Source organism: Lissotriton helveticus, chromosome 6 (genome assembly GCF_964261635.1).
Source record: "Lissotriton helveticus chromosome 6, aLisHel1.1, whole genome shotgun sequence".
NCBI classification, from domain to species: domain Eukaryota; kingdom Metazoa; phylum Chordata; class Amphibia; order Caudata; family Salamandridae; genus Lissotriton; species Lissotriton helveticus.
The window spans coordinates 852,862,923-852,883,733 of record NC_136067.1 but is presented as its reverse complement, the minus strand read 5'-3'; the positions used below and the strand labels follow the sequence as shown (position 1 = coordinate 852,883,733).

Here is a 20,811-nt window from a genome sequence, read left to right as displayed (position 1 = left end):
GAAATGTTTTTAACATGCTAACTATAAGGATTATTCAATATGTTATTATTTCTAGCTGATTATATGTTAAATGCATGAGAGAAATATTGTCTGGATTTGTATAGGTTTGCGCCAAACGCCTTGCTTTTGTTGTGGGAATGATCAAATTTAAAACATGCGTCTTTAGCCTTATCCTTAAATATAGCAACCAATTCACAAAGGCATTTGAGTGGTTGTATGTTGGAATCCACATGCGTTTAGCACGCATGCCTTTACAATGCTGGCATACGAACGAACGCGTGTTAGGATGTGTTCCTTTAGCACACAAGTCATTACAACGACCTGCCTTAGGGGGACTCTGGACTTAGGTATAGTATAATTTACTATTCCAACAACAGTTTGCGCAACACTAGGAAAGGTGATGGACTTAAAATCCAACACTACTCCACCAATGCACCCCCTAGCAAGTGGTTGTAAAAACGTTTGTGCTAAACGAATGGTTGATAACAACGCATTCGTTCTATTGCTGGCGTTGTAAAGGCACAGCATGATTTCGGCTTTGTGATAAAGGATGTTTCCTCATTTAAGTATGGGAGGCAGTAGTACTCTTTTACATACTCTTCTTGTGCCTTTGTCAATCGCTTTCAAACCAGTGGCGTGACGAAAAATGATGAAAAAAGTACATGTTCTCGAGAACAGGCACAGCTTAAACATGTAAACTGTATTTCAAAGATTCCCATAGCCGTCCGGATGGTAGTTTGGTGCTTTTGAGCTTTCCGATGATTTATCCAGATATATAACACAACAGCTGACATACACCTAAAACCAGTTAAGGCTGAGTACCAACATTGATTTTGTTGTCCATAATTTTGAAAATGTTTCAATTCCGAAATCGTGAGACTGTGTATTAAACATTAATGAAGCAGTGAAAGAGGTAGTGGTCTTCAAAGTGTCTCAAACAACCCTGGTATGCTCTCTCTGTCATTTCTGTTCTGTGATCTACAGAGGGTCACTGATTGCACGTCTACTGAAGAGGTTTGTGGCTAATATAGATTAGTGTTGTAAGGTATTCTACACATTATTTCATACGATTTTGCAAGCTGTATTATTACGCCTGGCAGTATTTTATTATTGCTATTTTCAGAGCACCTTGTCATTGCCTCTACAAATTGAGAAAATGTTAATAAGTGTATTTGAAACATAAAATGTGGCGATAGCGGGGGTTGGGGGGGGGCGTGTGATCTATTCAGACATTGCCCATACTATAGACTCTCATTCTTCCAGTAAGGCCTTTTCTCGTCCTTCATTAAGTAAATGCTGAATTTTGTTTATATGGAAGCCTACTTCTAATCTCAGATTATTCAGATACCACCGCATGATTTACCTATGTTAACACTGTGGGAAATGCAAATTGTAAATAATATTGTTAATCATTAATCATTAATAAAGTGTTAAAGTACAAAGATTCACCAGTTTTTCAGCACGATTGTGTGCCTTCTCAGATATAATTATTATTCACTGAGAAAAAGAAAATTAAACACTGAGTTGTGTGAAGGCTTAAACCCACCAGTTGTGTTCAACACCACGCACAACCCCCACACACAACCCCCTGTATAACTCACAGTTGATTGCCATGAACAAAATACCTACCTACCCAGACAATAAAAGGGCGTAATTCCAAGAGTTTTTAGGTTTCGCCTCGCCGAAAGCTGCGTAGCAGACTTTCGCGCAAGACGAAAACTTTTGTTTTGCAGTATGTGGGCTTGTCTCGCCTCTGTTTTCCATTGGCTAGCTCCATAAATGGAGGCTAGCCATTGGAAAACAGAGGCGTCCGTCATTCTGTGAGGCGACTCGTGGGCCTTCCTGAGAATTTTTCTCATCCAGCCCCTTTTAGAACGTCAGTGCGGCGGTGGGCGGGGTTTATTTTTTGTCGTCCATGTTCATTCCGCGGCCGACCGCCGCCGGAGGAAGTCCAGGTCCAGGTGAGTGGCCGTTCCCACCGCCCCCCCTCCCGCTGTATAAGGATTAAAATACCCCCTTCGGTACATGTAAGGGATATTGCAAGTCACTACAGATTTGCAGGACCTTACAGAGGTGTTCACCCTGCGGCTGTGTGCCTCTGTATCATCACCCATTTCCTTGGCAGCTTAGAGTATCCTTGTAATGTACAGTTTGGGTACTTTGTACCGTAAGTCATTACCCAGCCTTCAGAATGAGATGGAAAAACAACAGAAAAGACTCCCAAAGAAAGAGACCCTCCAGGAGAAAGGATGATGAGCTTGTGATTGGCAGTGTGAACTATCCCATCCAGTGGATGAAAGCGCGCACTGGAGGGAGGGAGAGCGCACGCTGGATGGAGGGCAGGCGCAAGCCGCATTCCGGTGCACATGAGCGAACCTGTGAAGAAAGAGCAGAGCTGGGATTCCTGGGTTTGAGAATCGCGTGTGAACCTTTCAGCTTGAATCTGATCACCTGCCTGATCCAAGCCCCGTCCCTGGTTGAAGCTGCAGCTGGGGAGTAGTAAAGCGTACTTTAGTGCGATCTTCAAAGATGGAAGGCATTCAATGGCTTGTAAAGGTACTGTTTTACGGCGCCTACATGCTGCCGCGGTGATTTGTGGCACTTCACAAACCTGCCAAATTAGATCAAGTAAATCTGATGCTAGAAAACACCTTGAGGCACTTTAAACATATAGTGTAAATAAATAATAGAATTAGAACTCCTGCTTTAAAGAGGTCTTTAGACCACGATCATTCAAGCAAACCTCCAGGAACGTACAATTTGCCTTTTAACTACTTGGAAACGTTCCGCATTAAAAAGGTGTAAAACGTATGGCTGAAATGTATCGTAAATCATTTAACTCAAATAGGAAATAATGTTGTGATGCTTCCTCTCCCTCCCTTCTCTCTCCCCCCACGCGCCATAGCTCCTTACACCCCCCCCTATCCCCGCGGTTTTAACTGCATGAAAGAAAACCGCTCTTCCCGTAATTCATTTTTTGTCTCCTGCCAGGTAGTGCCCACTCGTGTTGCCCCTGTGCAGGGTGCCAGCACTCTCCCGGTCACTGCCCTGCCCCCTCTTGACTCCTCCCACTTCTGACCCTGTCATCACCATTCCCTTGGCCTCATTGCTGTGATGTGCTGCGCCTGTCATACGTCCTCACTCTGCTTTTATTCTAAAATGTAATTTAAATTGTCCATTTATTGAGGTGCTTCCTGTGAGGCCTAAATGCAATTTTTTTAGTTAAATATTTTACATTGCAAACTCGTTTATAGGTCTGACCTACATCTCGCTAGCCCATCTAATAAAAAAACCATCTTAAATAAAAAAATAAATATATAGATAGAAAGGTTATGGCCCATTCCACTTCCATTGCTCTGTTCAACTAATTCGCATTTCACGCCTGCCCACAATAGAATACAGTGGCAGGGTATGCTCAGACGTGAGTCCCTTGCTCACTTGGCCACTGGATTCAAGATAGCCTGGCTGATGAGGTTTATGAATCCGAAACCGGTCCCAGGATGCTTGTTTCCGGTCCATGGAAGACATGGCTTGGCAGTTCGGGCTGTACTGTTCCCATGAGGCACAGGGTCAGACTGATTTGCATATAGCCATGTCTGAAATGGGGTGGCTGAGTGGGCTAAAGGATGGTGATGGATTAAACCCAGATCAGTTGACTGGGGGTGAGTGTTTGATTTGCTCAAACGCTCCGTCCATCATCCCCTTTTGTATCACAATAGAATACAGCATGGATCAGAGCTCTTCAGCCATTGACGCATGGTGTATCCCGCTGCCTCCCCCCCCCCGCTGTCCGCCCCCCCCTGTCCATCCCCCTCTCCCCTCCCCCCGCTGTCCGTGTCTGTTTAGGCACACCCAGGCGCTCCTGGCTGTTCCCATCCCATTTTACAAGAGCCCAGCCCCATTAGTCCATTGCTAATGGCAATGTAAATGACAATGCCATTTATTTATCTGTTTTCAAAACCAACACATAAATACAAATTTTGTCATTTACAATGGCAATAGCTCTAACTTTTCCAAAGGCGAAACCATTGCATTGTAAATGCTTGTTATCATATGTGTGTACGTTCTTCAACATAATGTGTGAACCTCAATGGCTTTATACGTTTGAGCCTCAAACAGAACTCAGTTTTTTTAAACTTTGATTCATTTCAGGGAATCTCACTAGTTTAATGATTTACTTAATTTTCAACGCCAACAGCGCACAGCCTTAGGCTTGTAAGGTGCAGGATATGCAGATACTCCCTGCTCCCAACCCCGGTGGGGTTGCCTAGCCCATGCTGCACATAACAATTGGCTGTGCACAGCCAGGCTTGGCTGCAGGGCAGGGCCATATGCCCAACTTGCCGTGGCACCTCAACCTCACTGCGCTTGGACTGGCATGTACCCATTCTGTGCTGTCCACATCATTTGGCCACGCCCTCTGCCGAAAATAATCCATCTTAGTTTCTGCCAAATACTGTGCAGATTCATCCCACAATGCCAAACGTATTAGCAAATGAGCACACGTTTGCCCAATCCCATTTTGGCTGCCTTGCCCACTTTATGGATATGCGCCATTTTGAAAATACCAATCATCTGAAGGTTCTCAGTGTCTGCCAAATTTCAGGCATATTTGTCACATGGTCCCAGAGTTATAAGCAAATGAGAAAATTGCTTTTTTCATTGACAAGATATAAAAAGGTGTGAACCCTTTCCAGGCCACATGGTAGCCTTTCCAAATATGTATATCTCAAAAGCTACTGAACAGATTTATTCTTTACGAGTACAGAATATTCGGGATATCATCTAGATTTTTCAGCCTCTGCCCTGGGTTTCAATGAGGATGGCTCTGAGGCTTCTTGTTCTACTGGCCTTCTACATCCTGCTTGTCGACCATGCCAGATGACACACATCACCTCTGCAGTGGAATCTGAAGTCTTAGTGGCCCAAGCACCAGGGGAATCTGTTAGTGTCTATTCAAGTTTCAGAGGGGACTGCAAACGATCTGCAGTGGTGGTTGGTGAACTGCAATTGGGCCAGCGGCATAACACTCTTCTTTCCTCTTCCTGAAAAGACAGTGGTGATGTATGCATATCTGATGTGCTGAGTGGTTCATCAAGGAGAGGTGGAGATCAGAGGAATTAGTTACCTGATTGAAATCTCGCTTCCACATCAATTATCGCCTTTCTCTCGGCATTAAAAGAATCCCTACCGCCCTTTAATGGGAGACTGGTTCAGGTCACATAACTCCCATGTGGTATTGCAACAAGCATGGTAGGGTGGGGTCTTGGACTGTGCCAGGAGGCCCTGCACTTCTGCAACTGGCTAGATCTTAAAGGTATCTCCCTAATAGTACTCAACCTGGCAGGATCTCTAAAATTCAGCGTAGATAAACTCAGCCGACAATGCCTAGTGGATCATGGATAGCAGCTACACTCGTAGGTGGCATCGGATGCCTTCTAACAGTGGAGAGACCCTTTGCTTAATCTATTTACCATTGGCTAGAACGCACAGTATCAACAATATTGCACTTTGGAATTTCAAAGAAGGTACTCCCTCTGGGATCCATTCCATTTAGAGTGAAGCACAGTACTCCTGTTTTCCATTCCACCACTACCTCTCCTGTCCCAAGTTCTGTAGAAGTTCAGGAACAAACAGACCCAAGTAATCCTAGTTCCTCCGGATTGGGCCAAGAAAGTGTGGTGCTTGGAAATTCTGGGCATGAGCTTCTGTCCCCCGATCAAGCTGCCGCCCAACTGGGAATCTAAGGGAACTGATGCTTTGCGCCAAGAAGCGATGTGGGATCCCAAGAGATGATTGACAGCAAAGGAAATCCTGTGAAGTGCCAGTTATTGAGAACATTTTGAGTCTTCGGACATAAGGAAGGAAACCCCAGACTTCCCTGCTTGCTGCATTACCACAAGACAGTTCTACTGCTCCTCAACACCTAGTGAAAAGCCTTTAGGGCAATACAAATGGCTCTTAGCTCCAGATTTATGTGGTGATGCTACTCCATTGGAGACCAAAGACCTCTGATCTCCATTTCGTCCAGGTGAGACTTCGCCTAGCCCAGAAACAACACATTTGTCACCATTGTGAGGTCTGAGGTGGGAAAGGAGAACGTACTGCCACATGTCAGATTGGTGTCTGTCTTACACAACTCAATGTACTGGGCCATCTGATCAGACACGCCAGTTCTGTTCAAAAGACATCTCTACTGCCAGGCCCAGTGCAGAAGTAGATTCCATATAAAGGCCTGCAGGATGCATGAAGCAAGAAGATCAAGAAGCATTAGAACTATTAGGGCAAGGTCAAGCATGTGTGAAGCATCAGGGTCATAGCATGAATATCCCAGACTCATTGCAAAATGGATAAGGCTTTAAAACAGTATCCTGAATGGCTCCAATATAGGGAATACTCTAAAAAGAATGAAGATGGGATTTGGACTTGTTGATGGAAAACCCCAGTGTAGGCAGTAACATCATCTGCAGGTGGTCCAAAAATATCTGAGGTGATATCGCCTTCAGCAGCCAGTTGTTGAGATACAGTAATATGTACATTAGTGACCTGCAAAAATGGGCAGCATTTAGACATGACATTCGTAAAGACCAAAGTGACCAATCTAAGGTTGTATGCAGGTTTGTGATTCAGAAGTGGTTTGACCCCACCAAAAAGTGGAGATACTTCCTGTGGAGACTGCAGGACTGGCACATGAAAGTGCCTATGATTCATGTCCAAGGACACCATCCAGTCCTCAAGGTCCATTACCAGCAGATCTTGAGAAAGTGTCATAGTTTTGGCCTAGCAGTAGTTTAACAATCTGGGTTATACAATCTGTCTCATTCCCCCTCTCCCCATCCTTGAAGACCAGAAAATACTGAGTGTAATAACCTCATGCTCTCTCCGCCTTGGGTATGATTTTACTAGCCTCCTTGGTGAGCAGCATCATAGCTTTGGAAGGAATATTGACAGCCAACCGATGTTGGAGAGAAAACTACAGAGATATTGGAAGGATCGTTCGGGAAGGAAAGAGCATAACCAACTTAACAATCTAGATGACCCTTTGGTACAATGTAATGGAGCACCAGTCAACCAGGCAGTGCCAGATCCTACCATCTACCAGTCCTAATTGGTCACTTGTGGGGGACTACAGAGGTTTGGAAGTGGTTTTTCGAGAAAAAGAGGAAGATGAACAGTGATGCTGTTGTTGACCTTGCCCTATAGCCCCACTACTGTACACCTACAGAGAAGCCAGTGGAAGGCATCCAGGTAGGTTGTGCCTACTGTGTGAGTAACAGAATCAGTGTTGCCCGACCCAAACTGTAGAAAGTATTTTGAGGCCTGCTGTTTGTTTTGTACTGTCTTAGCGCAAGTATTGCTCATATCCGCTCGCGACTCCGCATGACGTCACCGGTACCATAAGAGAGCCTCATTGGTGTGATGACGTCAGTTCCCATTTTTCCGCGCCGTCGACGCGTAATGGTTTTCTAGCACTCTCCATATTTGTCGAGCTACTTTGCTGTTCCTTCATCTTTAACTGTTGCTGTTAGAATGTCGTCTTCGAGGAAGTCCGGATTCAAGCCCATATGGGAGTGTGTGAGTCACATGTCCATCACTGACCCCCATGAAGATTGCTTCGGGTGTTAACATATCTGTGGTTAATATTATGAATCAGAAGGGCCTGATTTAAAGCTTGTTGAACGGGTACTCTGCCACAAACGTGACAAATATCCCTTCAGCTTTATTACAAGTGCATTAGAATATTATATTGCTAGAGCATTCTTTGGTAATGCACATATAATAAGATGGATCATCAGGTGCAAAAGTTTTGATGATGTCACATTTAGTTGGTTTGATCTGGATGTGAGATCGTAAGTACTTTTGAGTTGGAAGAAGTGACTACTGCTGATTGAAATGAGATATGTTTGTATTATTGGAGTGATGCCAATGCTGCGCCTCATGGTGTTAATGAAATAGCAGTAGACATCAGTGTATGATTCTACCAACTAAACTGTGAGGAGTCTTAAAGAGGCTACTTCTCGCATTACTGACTTTTCATCATTTGAGTTAGTAATTTGTATTGGACCTACTAATATTTTGTTTGATGATTTGCATGCTTCCTTGTGAGATTTTTGGAATCACTAAGATTTGTGCCAGAGTTTGGGAATGTGTCTTTTCTTGGTGCATAGTTCCTGTATGCTATGATGGGGATGTTTTTGATTTGAGGTTTTTGTGCATGATGAGAGATGATGACATGCAAAGAAATGTTAGTGTTCAAAATAATCATAAATACTTTGGTATTGCTTTTTGTGGGATTTAAAAATATAATAAACGGGGCGTGGCCAAGATGGCGGCGGAGTAGGACGTGTTGTGCAGTCCCTCCGGCGCCAAATTTCTACTAGCTTTGTATTGACCCCTGCAGGGAGCTCTGCTACTACCCAGAGGATGTCCCCGGTGCCCCAGGGCTGCTCCGAACGTCCGAGCGGTGTAAAAGCGCGGAGGACTGCGCCGCAGCTGAGACGGGCTGAGGTGCGGCCTGCGCGGGACGCAAGACCGGGGAGTCGCGCTCCCGGCGGCCAGCCACCAGAGCACTTCCGGTGGGAAGGGCAGAGAGGCAGTGCCGGCCTGAGCCAGTGTCAATGCGGCCTGCACAGACTGGCGTCTGGGTGGAGACCGCAGCTGAGGGAGCGGTCGGGAGGAGCCCTACGGAGACCCGTGGCATTCGGCAGCCTGAATAGAGCTGGGGGTCAGAACCCTCCCCGAGTGCGCGGGGACGGACTGCGGCCGCCGGTCGCGCTGCCCTGGACTGGCCGTGCCCTTGGTGGACGCGAAGTGAGGTGAGGAGCTCGTGAAGGCCTGAACATCGGCTCACTGCGCTGAGGGCGGCGCGGCGGCCTGTGGTGCTCCCGCGCAGAAACACAAGCAGCTCCCCCGGGGCATAACAGAGAGTCCCGGTCGCCCGTTGCCTCGGAGTCGGACGCGGGAGGTCCCCAGCATCGACTAACCGGGGAACCGCCCGGGGTGATGCTGAGACTCAGCGCCCGCCGCCATCCGCAGCGCTTGACAAGCTGCCGAAGGACTGCGCACCGAAGGGTTTGCCACAGCGGACATCACCGGCAGCCGACAAGCCCCAGCGATCCGACGACGGCGAGGCCCCTGCCACTAAAGCCTTCATGATTAAACTGTTCGCCGCAATAATAGAGGACATCCAGGAACTGCGTTCCCAGCTCGCTTCGGACTTGAAAGAGATGCGTCGCGATGTGGATGCAGTGGGGGAGAGGGTGGCGACGCTAGAGGAGCATGATTTAGGGACTGCTGAGGATGTGCACCGGCTCCAACAGGTTGTTTTACGCCTTACAGAGCAAAACCTGGATCTGCAAGCGCACACGGAGGACCTAGAAAACAGATCTCGCCGCAACAATATAAGGATACGAGCGGTCCCGTGGAAGGGTGAGGGTGTGGATCTGCGGGAGTACGTTGAAGCTCTCTTCCGGCACATCTTGAACAAAGAGGATATGATGGAGATCCAAATGGACAGAGTACACAGGGTCGGGTTGCCGAGGGGATCCAAAGCTCCTCCCCCAGATATTTTGGTATGCGTCCACGACTTTCAGCTTAAGGAACGGATTTTGAGAAAGGCGCGTGAGCACACCCCCTCGAATTCCGAGAACATCAGCCTGTGTTGTACCAAGATCTGGCGGCTTCCACCCTGGCCAAGCAGAGAGACTTTCGGCCAGTCACAAACTTTCTTAGGGAGAAAGGGGTTCCCTACTCGTGGGGACACCCATTTAGGCTTATTTTTAAATGGGACGGCAAGCTGATCCAGGTTCGGTCGCTGGAGGCGTCCCAGGAAATCTTGGGGTTGGCCCGGCCCACTACCCCGACTAGCACCGCAACCCCCCCTAGCCGGCAGCGGCGTCACTCCGCCGAGTGGCAGAAGGTTGGCAAGCCGACGAAATCGACCAAGCCCGACCTGTCAATTAGCCTGAGAGAGAGAGGAGCCGCTCTGGCTTCGGTGGCGAAGGTGACGGAGGCCCCAACGGGCACATGAACTCCGGGTCTTTTGCTTGCCCCAGCAGGCCACTAGCTGGTGCCGGAGGAGACTAACTGCGAGATCCTGATGGGTAATGTTCCATCGTCCTCGCCATGGGGGGTGTCCTGCATAAGGACTTGGGTAGAAGAGGTGCCTGGGTCATGTCCCCCTGCTCTTTGGAACTGTCCGACGGACTATTGTTCTCCCTTTCTGCCTGTTGTGATTGGGGGGGCGGTCACACTGTTGGGGTTTGTGTTACTAACGGGTTTTTCTTTGATGGGGGGGATGAGGAGGGTCAAGGGGGTGGGGGGGGCTCCGCGTCAGTCTTTGAGTGCTGCCAGTCTGCCGTTTAAGGCTTCTAGCCCTGTGACACGACCATGGGGAAAGACTTGAAAATTGTTAGCCTGAATGTAAGGGACCTCAATAGCCCGGTTAAACGTGCTGCCATTTTGTCGATGCTGGAGGGGGCTGAGGGTGATGTATGTTTGTTGCAAGAAACGCACCTTCTCTCCAAGGATACTAAGAGGATGAGAGATAGGCGTTTTCCTACACAGGTGTGGTCCTCTTGCGCTGCGAAGAAGCAGGGGGTGGCTATACTGCTCAGTGCCAAGTCCCACTGTAAGATTCTGTCCCATGTAGTTGATATCAAGGGGCGCTTTTTGGCGGTCAGAATATAGAGGGGGGCTACGCTACTTACGGTGGGCTCCATATATGCCCCTAATGTCCACCAAGAACCCTTCGTGACATCGGCGCTTGCGGTGGTTTTAGCTTCCCCGGATCCCTGTGTGTTAGTGGGGAGTGATCTGAATTTGGTCATGGTCCCGAAGCTGGATAGGTCAGAGGCGCGCTCACATCAGACTGGGGCCATCTCCCAGGGAGGGAAGCAATGGCTACAGATGGGGGGCTCCACAATGTATGGCGCCCTCACCATCCCCTAGAGCGCGACTACACGTATTATTCCGCGACGCACAAAACCTATGCACGCTTGGACCATTTCCTGGCCTCCACTTCGCTGATGCCACATCTTTCTGCTGCGGAGATCGCCCCGCGCTCCTTATCCGACCACGCCCTTTTTTCTGTGCGGGTTGCCAGTACCGAGCACAGGCACTCTTCGGCGGGATGGCGCCTTAGAGACTCCCTCCTCAATTCCGACTCGGTGGTTGACCGCCTGAGGTCCACGATCACACAATACTTCACGGACAATGTTATGTTATGTTATGTTATACAAGGGATTTATATAGCGTGCGGCTACTCGAAGGAGTGTCCCGACGCTTTGAATTGCACACTAATCACACTAACAATGACAAAGATGATATGCCGCTGAGGTTCGTGTGAGAAGCGCTCAAATTAGTGGCTAGGGGGGACTTTATAGCGGTTTCGGCGTCCCTGGCTAAACTACGAGGGGAAAAGCGCGATGAACTTGAGAGAGAAGTGGAAGGCCTGGAGGCGATCCATAAACGTACGGGGGCCATAAGTGTCTGGCGGGAATTGGAATTGAAAAGGCGCATGCTTAAACACCTTGACATCGACCACGCGGAGTACGCCCGCTTGCGCCAATGCCACAAGTTCTATCTTAGTGGTGACAAAGGGGGTAGAATGTTGGCACATCGGCTGCGGGCTCGCACGCAACGAGCAGCAGTTCAGGTCATCCACGATGCGGACGCATTGGAACAAACAGAGGACTCCCCTATCGCGGACGCCTTCCAGCGATTCTACCACACGCTGTATACCCGGGAACCGGCAGACCCGGACCGAGTGGAGGCATATCTGGAGACATGTAGGAGTCACGCCCCTTACCTCGGTAGCGGCAGCGGCTCTCGATGCTGAAATACGCATAGAAGAAGTCATTTCCGCGATCTCACGGCTGAAGTTGGCCAAGTCCCCGGGCCCAGACGGCTTCTCAGCCATTTTTTTTATAAGAAATTCCGCAGAGAGTTGGCGCCCTTCCTAACCCGCCTCGTTAATTCCTTTCGGGGAAACTGGGGCGGTGACTCCCTCTATGTCCGAGGCAATGATCACGGTCATCTCTAAGACAGGGAAGGACCCCGCGGAGTGTGGTTCATATCGACCCATTTCACTCCTCAACATCGATATGAAGCTTTTCTCCGGCGTCTTAGCGGCTCGGCTCAGTCCATTCATGGATGGCATTATCGAGCCTGACCAAGTCGGGTTTGTTCCCACGCGACAAGGAGGAGAGAACACAAAGAGACTTCTCCACCATCTAGACTCGGTGCACCGTTCCCGCAAACAGGCCCTGTTTTTATCCATAGATGCCGAAAAGGCGTTCGACCGTGTCGACTGGTCTTACCTGTTCGCGGTCCTGAGGACCTTCAGGCTTGGGGACACCTTCATAAACTGGGTGCGCTGCCTCTATGCCTCTCCGCGGGCGGCGGTACGGGTCAATGGCTGCAAGTCCGCCTCCTTCCCCATCACGCGAGGGACACGACAGGGGTGCCCCCTGTCGCCAATGCTTGCTCTTCGCGCTCTATATGGAGCCCTTTGCTCAACATATTCGAGACAACAAAGCCATCCACGGGATTAATTTTGGCGCGGAAGAGCACAAGGTCAGCCTATACGCTGATGACGTGATCCTCTCGCTTACTTGCCCCCATACCTCCTTACGGCACCTGTCAAACAAACTGCGCGACTTTGGCGCGGTCGCCGGCTTCAAGCTGGCAGCAGTGAAAATTACGGTCCTCCCGCGCATTCTTTACCTCTTCCAAATGTTGCCCTTGAGTCCCCCGCCGGGTACTCTCAAGAAATTACAAGGGCTGCTTACTAAGTTTCTATGGAATCACAAGCGTCCTCGACTGGCATTCTCCTGGATCACGCTCCCACGGGGCAATGGCGGCTTGGGCTTTCCCTCCATTGTCGCGTGTTATCAAGTGGCATGTCTGCTCTGTATTCTCGAATGGAACAGACCACTCTCCAGCAAACACTGGCTATTTATGGACCAGGCATTGGCGGGCTGCAACATTTGGCACGAGCTGTGGCTCCCTCGTAAGCACAGAGTGTGGGGTTTATATTCGTCGCCGGTAACTTCGCCGACGATGAAGGCATGGGAACTACTGGCGAGACGAAGGGGTTGGACCACCTTTCCGTCACCCCTGACTCCCATTGTCGATAACCTGGATTTCCCACCGGACTGCGCGTCGCCTGTCTTCCAGCGCTGGAGGGAGCTGGGCTGTAAGAGAGTGGGCCACCTCTTTGACCTGGATGGTTTGATCCCGTTTTCATCATTGCGCCGGGATCACTTTGCCCTCCTAGAAGCTGACGCCTTCCCCTTTTCGCAGGTGGCACATTGGGTTACGCGACCTCACAACGTGGCTGAAATGTCTCGCCCTATGACGGCTCTGGAACGGTGGGTGATCTGTAAAAAAGATGATCGCAGACTTATCTCTGAGCTATATGCGCTGATTGTCACTCGCCCTACGGCGCCGCGTACAAAGGCGCAGGTTAGGTGGGAGAGGGATTTGGGCCGCCTGCTGTCGAGTAAAGAGTGGGGACAAGTGTTCTATCGCGCGCAACATACGGCGGCCAATGTGGCGGGTGCGGAGCCGGCCTACAAAATGGTGTCCTACTGGTACCATACCCCGGCGAGGGTTCACGCGTGGGATCCTAAGTGCTCAGGTCTTTGCTGGCGGGGCTGTGGCGCACCGGGCACTTTGACGCATCTTCTCTGGCACTGCCCGAAACTGGAGCGGTACTGGAAAGCGGTCCTGGATGATGTAGACGAGGCCTTCCATATGAAGTTCCCCAGGGCTCCGGAACACGTGTTGCTGGGGCTCTCGCATCCCAAAGCGTTCCCCTTGCGTTCTACACGGGGTAGGCAGATAGCCTTAGCTTTGCTTGCGGCGCGCCTGGTCATACTTGCGCAGTGGCGATCCCCTCTTTCCCCTGACCCGAGGGATTGGATTTGGCGACTTTGGCACTTACTGGCAATGGAAAAGTTGTCGCTCTGTGTGGATGGCAAGGGTGAGTTGTATGCGGAACTGTGGGAACCGTTTCTGCACATTCTATCTCGCGACTTGCGCGAGGTCACTTGCCCCAAATATTTGCAAATCTTACAGCTGATCCCACTTGCCACACGGGGTACAGTCGACTAAGGTGGAGGGGCCTGAGGTGCGCTGGCAGGAGGGAAGGATTTCGTGTGCAAGGAGGGGCAGGCGGGGCTGACGCGGAGGAGGGAGGAGGGAGGCGGGAGGGAGGCGGGGGCGGGGTTGGGAAGTGGCAGGTGGGAGGGTTTGTGTTTTGTTGCACTGTTTTTTTTTCTATAAAATGCAGTACTAGCGAAATTCCTTTCTATTCTTCCTGGCTTTTCGTATGTCCTCGCCGGGTCGCCCCCCGGGGTGTAGGCCCAAAGGCTGTGTTTAAATCTTGCTAGATCGTGCTCTGCCGGCCGATGGATGTAGGCAGCCAAGCTGTGTTAAGGGATGTTATGCTGCGTAATAAAATCGATTGAATCTAAAAATATAATAAACTTGACTTCTGTATTGCATCATTCTACAGCTTCTGCTATTTCTACGGACTGTAAGTAACAAATTTGCTGTTCACTCACTTAATTGGGACTTGAGAGTTGTATAATGCAGATGGGGAGATTCTGATGGTCACCAGTGATAGTTTTGGTTGAACCTTGGGCGATACTTTGTGAGGGGTTATTTTGAGCAGGATGTCATGGGGGCCAGTCTTTTTTATGATGAATAGTCTAAAAAAATGATTTGAGGGTAAGGCTGATCTGATCCAGTGAAATCTGGTGCTCATGTAATGGGTGGGTGAGTTTGTATGTGAGTATATTGAGATGCTGAATTTATGTTAAAAAATGTTGTGAGCGCGCAAATGGTACAAACATAGGATTCTTACCCGAGAAAATGTAAAACCTGTACAGCAGAATCTGAGAAATATTTCTTTAATATAAAGGGGAAAAAACTCAAAGAAATATTGCAGGTTTTATGTCCCAAAGACATAATAAAATCTATTAAGTATTTGGACCTTTTTATCCTCTGTGGTAATTTAATTGAAGAATTAAAAAAAACTTAGAAAAGGTTTACACCTGCGTTGCCTAAATCATGACATTTGGCTCAACAATTTTCCACTGGCGTATTTACAAGCACTGCTTGTGACTCTTAATGCAGTGACTGTAAAGTCACCGTTTGAATTTCTAAGAGGAAGGACGTTAGTTACTAAGTTGGTGCCTTTGGAGTTGATTTGTTGATACTCATTTTTTTGATAGTCATGGGGTTCATTTACTGCCAGGAAAGGAAATAAGAGTTTGCTGAGGACATGGAAATTAGGGAGAGTATAAATAGATATCAGAAGAAAATGACACAGGAGATGAGAACTGTACGGATGGAAGTAAGTTTACAAATTGTTTGTGTGGGGCAGAGGGTGAGCATCATAAAACCTGGTGTTGTGCCAAATGGTTGTGCAAGTTGGTTTGATTGTCAGAGATTTAGTGATATTAAAATCAGCCTTTAGGCATGTTAGGAATTTGCCTATGATTTTGGTATGCGGAAGAAGAGAGGAGGTACCATCTAGGAAGTGTGGGACGTGGTTTTTGATGCAGGATAATGTATTTTGGCACATTAACAACAACATTTTGGGCATGGCAGAGGACACTGGGATGGTGTGGGGAGTGGTTTGGTTCAAGAGGCTGTGGTGCCTTGTCTCGTTGATGCGGTGTTCAGATTGGTGGTGTCCAAGGTGCAGGTTATAGAAGTATTGTTGCAAAGTGGAATTGTGGAATGACGGTCTGGTTCAGGGATTATATTTTATGTTAAAACTCATTATATTTTGCTTTTTTGTACATAGTTCTTTTTGTCCGTTAAAGAGGGTGATATGTGGTTTGGTAGTGAGTAGATTCATGAGTGAAGAAGTAGAATGTAGTGTTGGGTGAGTTGTGAGGTATGAGTGAAATGTCGATGTTTCGTATAGATGTTGGAATGTAAGTTCAGTTATATGTTGGTGAGCTATTTCTGTGTTCAGGTGTACCACCTGCTACTCCTTGTTACTCATATTGTTACTAGATGTACCACTTGCTACTCCTTGTTGTTATTAATGTTGTTAATTATAAACTTTGTTCAACTTTATGTATTTTGTTTGAATTATGAGCAAGTGTTCAGTTTTGTTGCAGAAGGGACATATCTGAAAGAAACAGTTAGTTACAGATTTCTTACCTTAGAATTACCCCCAGGCGTCAGACTGGATCTGAAAAGTTCTTTGGCAGCAGTACCCCTGCGCGTCTGAAGGTGGTGTCCGTCAACTCCGCGTTCGTCGTTGGCGTCGTGGTCGCAGAGATGACCTCGTGGTAGCTACATAGATGCCACCCTCACACACTGACGTCAGTTCTTTCTTTTTCTGCGCCAGCCAGCGCAGATCCGTAGAGAGCGGTACCTCCAGTCACTTTTCGACTGACTTTTTGTCGACACCATTTTCGAGGCTTCGACTCCTGGTACACTCAGGGATGCCTGGCTTCAAGGCTTGCCGTTCCTGTAGCCGACTGATGTCGATGACGGGTCCGCACCTCATTGGCCTGTTTTGCCTGGAGTGCAACCACGACCCCATGTCGTGCTCAGACTGCCTGACCATGAATCCAAAATCTTTGCCGGAACAGTCCCGAAAGCTCCTTGAGGCCAAGGCAGTTGGCTCCGCACTGTTCGAGGTCCCGGTCGCGTAGGAGGTCGAGGGACTGGTCGCGGATCCATCATCACTCCTCTTCCAAGTCTTCGCATTCTGGGTCAGGTAAGTCAATTCCAAGAAGAATCAAAGAAGCATTGTCGCTCTTTGACTTCTCCCTGTTCATCGGCCGACGCGACGAGGGATGCAGGTGGTGCCCATCCCGCGGCTCTACGTTTGTAGCTTAAAGAGCCTACTCTGGGCTTCCCTCCCTTCTCGGGACCTGAAGTGACCCATGCCCAGCTTTGTCAATTTTACGAAGCGATGCATGCCATCTTTAGGCAGCCCAACTCTGCTGGCGCTCCTTCGGGCTCCGCGGACTTGGTTGGGGGCCCTGGGCCTTCGACGCCGGGGACTGCAGGGTCCCCTTGGATCCAGGCCTGGATCCGGATCTGCGTCGATCGACCTTGTTACGCCTTTCCCGGCCTGACTCCACCGGCACCACGTCCGCAGTCGACGCCGGTTGTGTTCCCAGCCAGCTTCCACCCCGGCCTCCATCCCGATGTAGGCACTGAGCCGGACTGGCATGGACCGATGCTGGATCCGGCGTCGACGGGTACTTTTGTGCCCTTGTTCTACCCTGGCTCTTTTAGACCATATTGGCAGCCACATGAGGGTGAGGAGGATGATAACTGACCAGTTGGTCTATGAACTGGACTAGAGAGAGGAACTGGGGGAAGCCTGTGGTCTGGATACCTCGCCAGCCCTTGGCATGTTTGTCTCCTCCTACCGTGGCTACGGAGGAGGAGTGTCTTATGCAGTGGTGTTGCGTAGGGCGGCTGAGGCTCTCAGCCTCGAGCTACCTACGGTGGCAGTCAGGACTAACCTCCTGAAAGAGGTGCTTCAACCGGCAGCAAGCTCTTCGGAGCCCCTGCTGCCATTTAATGAACCCCTGATAGACATCCTTAAGGGCACCTGGTCTAGGCCCAACACAGGGGCTCCTGTGAATAGACTATTTGCCCGACCCCACCCCACCGCCTGGCCCTGGGCGACCCCACTTTCCCAACACCCCATCCCTGAGAGCTTTGTGGTCCAAGCCTCCAACTCCAAAGGTGCATTCCTTAACTCTCCACCAAAAAGCTGTATCATCTTGGGAAGAAAATGTTTTCTTCCTCCTGCTTGGGACTGCGGTCGGTAAACACCACATGTCTGTTGGTCCGTTACACCCACTCCATGTGGGATATGGTTGCGCAAGTGCTGCCTCAGTGCCAGAAGGAGGCCCGGGCCATACTCTCCCGTGCAGTTGCCGAAGGGAGAGGTGCAGCAAAGTTTACCATCCGCTGTGGGCTGGATACCGCCGACTCACTAGACAGAACGATTTCCACATCGGTAGACCTTCAACGCTGCGCCTGGTTGAAGTCGACTGGCTTTTTTTAAGGGGCTGTCCAATCCACTCATATGGACATGTCCTTTGATGGCCGTCGCCTATGCGGCGACAAGGCAGACAACGCGCTGGAGCGCTTTAAGGACTCTCGGGCTACATCCAGGTTCTTGGGCCTATCCACCAACCGCCTTGCACAGTCTGCCTTTTACCCCTTTCGTGGCTACGGAAGGGGTGCCCCACCACGTTCCGCTCAGAGCCACAGGCCAGCGCAAGATGTTCAGCCCCTGCACAGCCGGGGACGTGGGAACCACCGCCGTGATTCTGAAGGCCAGCGGGTGGGCCAATCCACCATAGCCCACTCTTTAGCAGCCTCCAAATCTTCCCAGTCCAACATTTCAGGGCCACCAAAGTCCAGTGGGTGGCCTGATTCACCATCACCTCCCCAACTGGTGCACCATCATGTTGGACAGGTGGGTTTTGCAAATAGTCCAAAGGGGCTACTCTCTCCCCTTCAAGACCTCCCCTCCCGCCATGCCACCTCAGTACCATCGCATGTCAGAGGATCATCTGGCCCTTCTCCAGCAGGAAGTTTCGGCACTTTTGGCCAAGGGAGCAATTGAGTGTGTTCCTGTCCCAGAAGTAGGTTGTGGTTGCTATTCCTACTACTTTCTGGTGCCCAAGAAGGACAAAGGCCTGCGTCCTATCTTGGATCTCAATAACGTCAACCACTTCCTCCGGAAAGAGAAGTAGAAAATATTGACGCTAACTTAGGTCCTGTCTGCCCTTGACCCTGGAGACTGGATGATAGCGTTGGACTTACAGGATGCTTATTTTCACATCCCCGTCCTGCCAGCCCACTGGCGTTACTTGTGGTTCAGGTAGGCCATGAGTTTTTTCAGTTTACCGTGCTCCCCTTTGGCCTTACCAGCGGCCCTCGGGTGTCCACGAAAGTAATGGCAGTGGTTGCAGCTCATCTGCCCAGATCAGGGGTTCCAGTCTACCCCTATCTGGACGACAGTCTGTTGAAGGTGGGCTCGCCCCAAGCTGTCGTCTCCCACCACCAGACTATGGCCGACCTCCTGCATTCGCTGGGGTTCCCCATCAATGTGCCAAAGTCACACCTGACTCCCTCTCAGAAGCTACTCTTCATCAGAGTGGTTCTGGACACAACACAGTGTCAGGTCTATCCTCCCGAGCAGCGAGTCTGGGATATTTGGGCTATGATTCTGATATTTCAGCCTCTATCCCGGGTTTTGGTGAGAATGACCCTGAGGCTACTGGGCCTGATGGCCTCCTCCATCCTGCTGTTGGACCATGCCAGATGCCATATGTGGGCTCTGCAGTGAGATCTGAAGTTCCAGTGGGCAAAACATCAGGGGAACCTGTCCGATTGCCTCCAGATCTCAGAGGGCACTGCACACCAATTGCAGTGGTGGTTAACGAACCAGGATTGGGTCGACTGCAGATCCCTCTCCCTTCCCCAACCGGAATTCACAGTGGTGACCAATGGATCACTTCTGGGATGGGGCGGCCACATGGGGGAGGCTGAGATCAGAGGCTTCTGGTCTCCAACGGAGAGCGGGCTCCACATCAACTTTCTGGAGCTTTGGGCGGTTCGTCTTGCACTCAAAGCATTCCTTTCTTCTGTTCGGGGAAGAGTAGTGCAGGTGTTCACGGACAACGCCACTGCCATGTGGTACTACAACAAACAAGCCGGGTGGGTTCGTGGACACTATGTCAAGACGCCCTCCCTCTCTGGACATGGCTGGAACATCAGGGCATATCCCTGGTGGTTCAACACCTGGCAGGTTCGCTGAACGCCGGTGCGGACGAACTCAGCCGCAGGTGCATGATGGATCACAAATGGCGCCTTCAATCGGAGGTGGTGCAAGGTCTCTTTAAACAGTGGGGAGAGCCTTGGTTAGATCTATTCGCCACCGAAGAGAACGCGCAATGTCAGCAATTCTGTGCTTTGAAATTTCCAAGGCGGCACTTGCTATGGAATGCTTTTGGTCACGAGTTGAGTTACAGTCTTCTACACGCCTTTCCGCCTATACTACTTCTGCCCAGAGTGCTGAAGAAGATCAAGTGCAAACGTGCCCAAGTAATTCTTGTGGCTCCGGATTGGGAACAAAGAGTCTGATATCCTGAGCTGCTACATATGGCCAACGATTCTCCGATCCGACTGCCTCTTCGGGACGATCTTATGTCGCAGCAGCAGGGGACGGTCCTCCACCTGAACCTATTCAGCTTCCACCTCCTTGCGTGGAGATTGAGCGGTAACAGTTGACAGCTTTTGACCTTCCTCTCGAAGTCTGTGATGTTATCTTGGCAACCAGGCATCCCTCCACTAAGACGGTTTACGGCTGCAGATGGAACAACTTTATGGCATGGTGCACAGGCAAAGGCTGTGAATTCCCTTTCTGAGGTTCTCTTGTTCCTTCTTTCTTTGGCCCAGCAGGGCTCTGCTCTGGGCACTCTTAAGGGCTATCTCTTGGCCATTTCAGCCTTCATTAGGCTTCCTGAACAGCCTTCTCTTTTCAAGTCCCTTGTTGTAAATCACTTCCTTAAAGACAATACTCACCTTTTTCCTTCTGTTCCCTTCGTAATGCCTCAGTGGGACTTGAACTTGGTTCTTACATATATTATGTGCGCTCCCTTTGAGCCGCTACACAACTGTCCTCTCAGGCTTTTAACTTTGAAAACTGCCTTTCTGGTGGCCATCACCTCTGTGCGCAGGGTGTGTGAGCTCCAAGCTCTTTCTTCCAAGCCTCCATTTCTGGCTGTTCACCCGGACAAGGTT

The 20,811-nt window shown here is 49.8% G+C and overlaps 1 protein-coding gene across 2 annotated transcripts in view; it reads left to right on the top strand.

Moving 5' to 3' along the window:
• Positions 1-20,811, top strand: part of TBC1D32 (TBC1 domain family member 32) — a 940,667-nt gene that overhangs the window by 628,120 nt on the left and 291,736 nt on the right. The gene's annotated exons all lie outside the window — the stretch shown is intronic.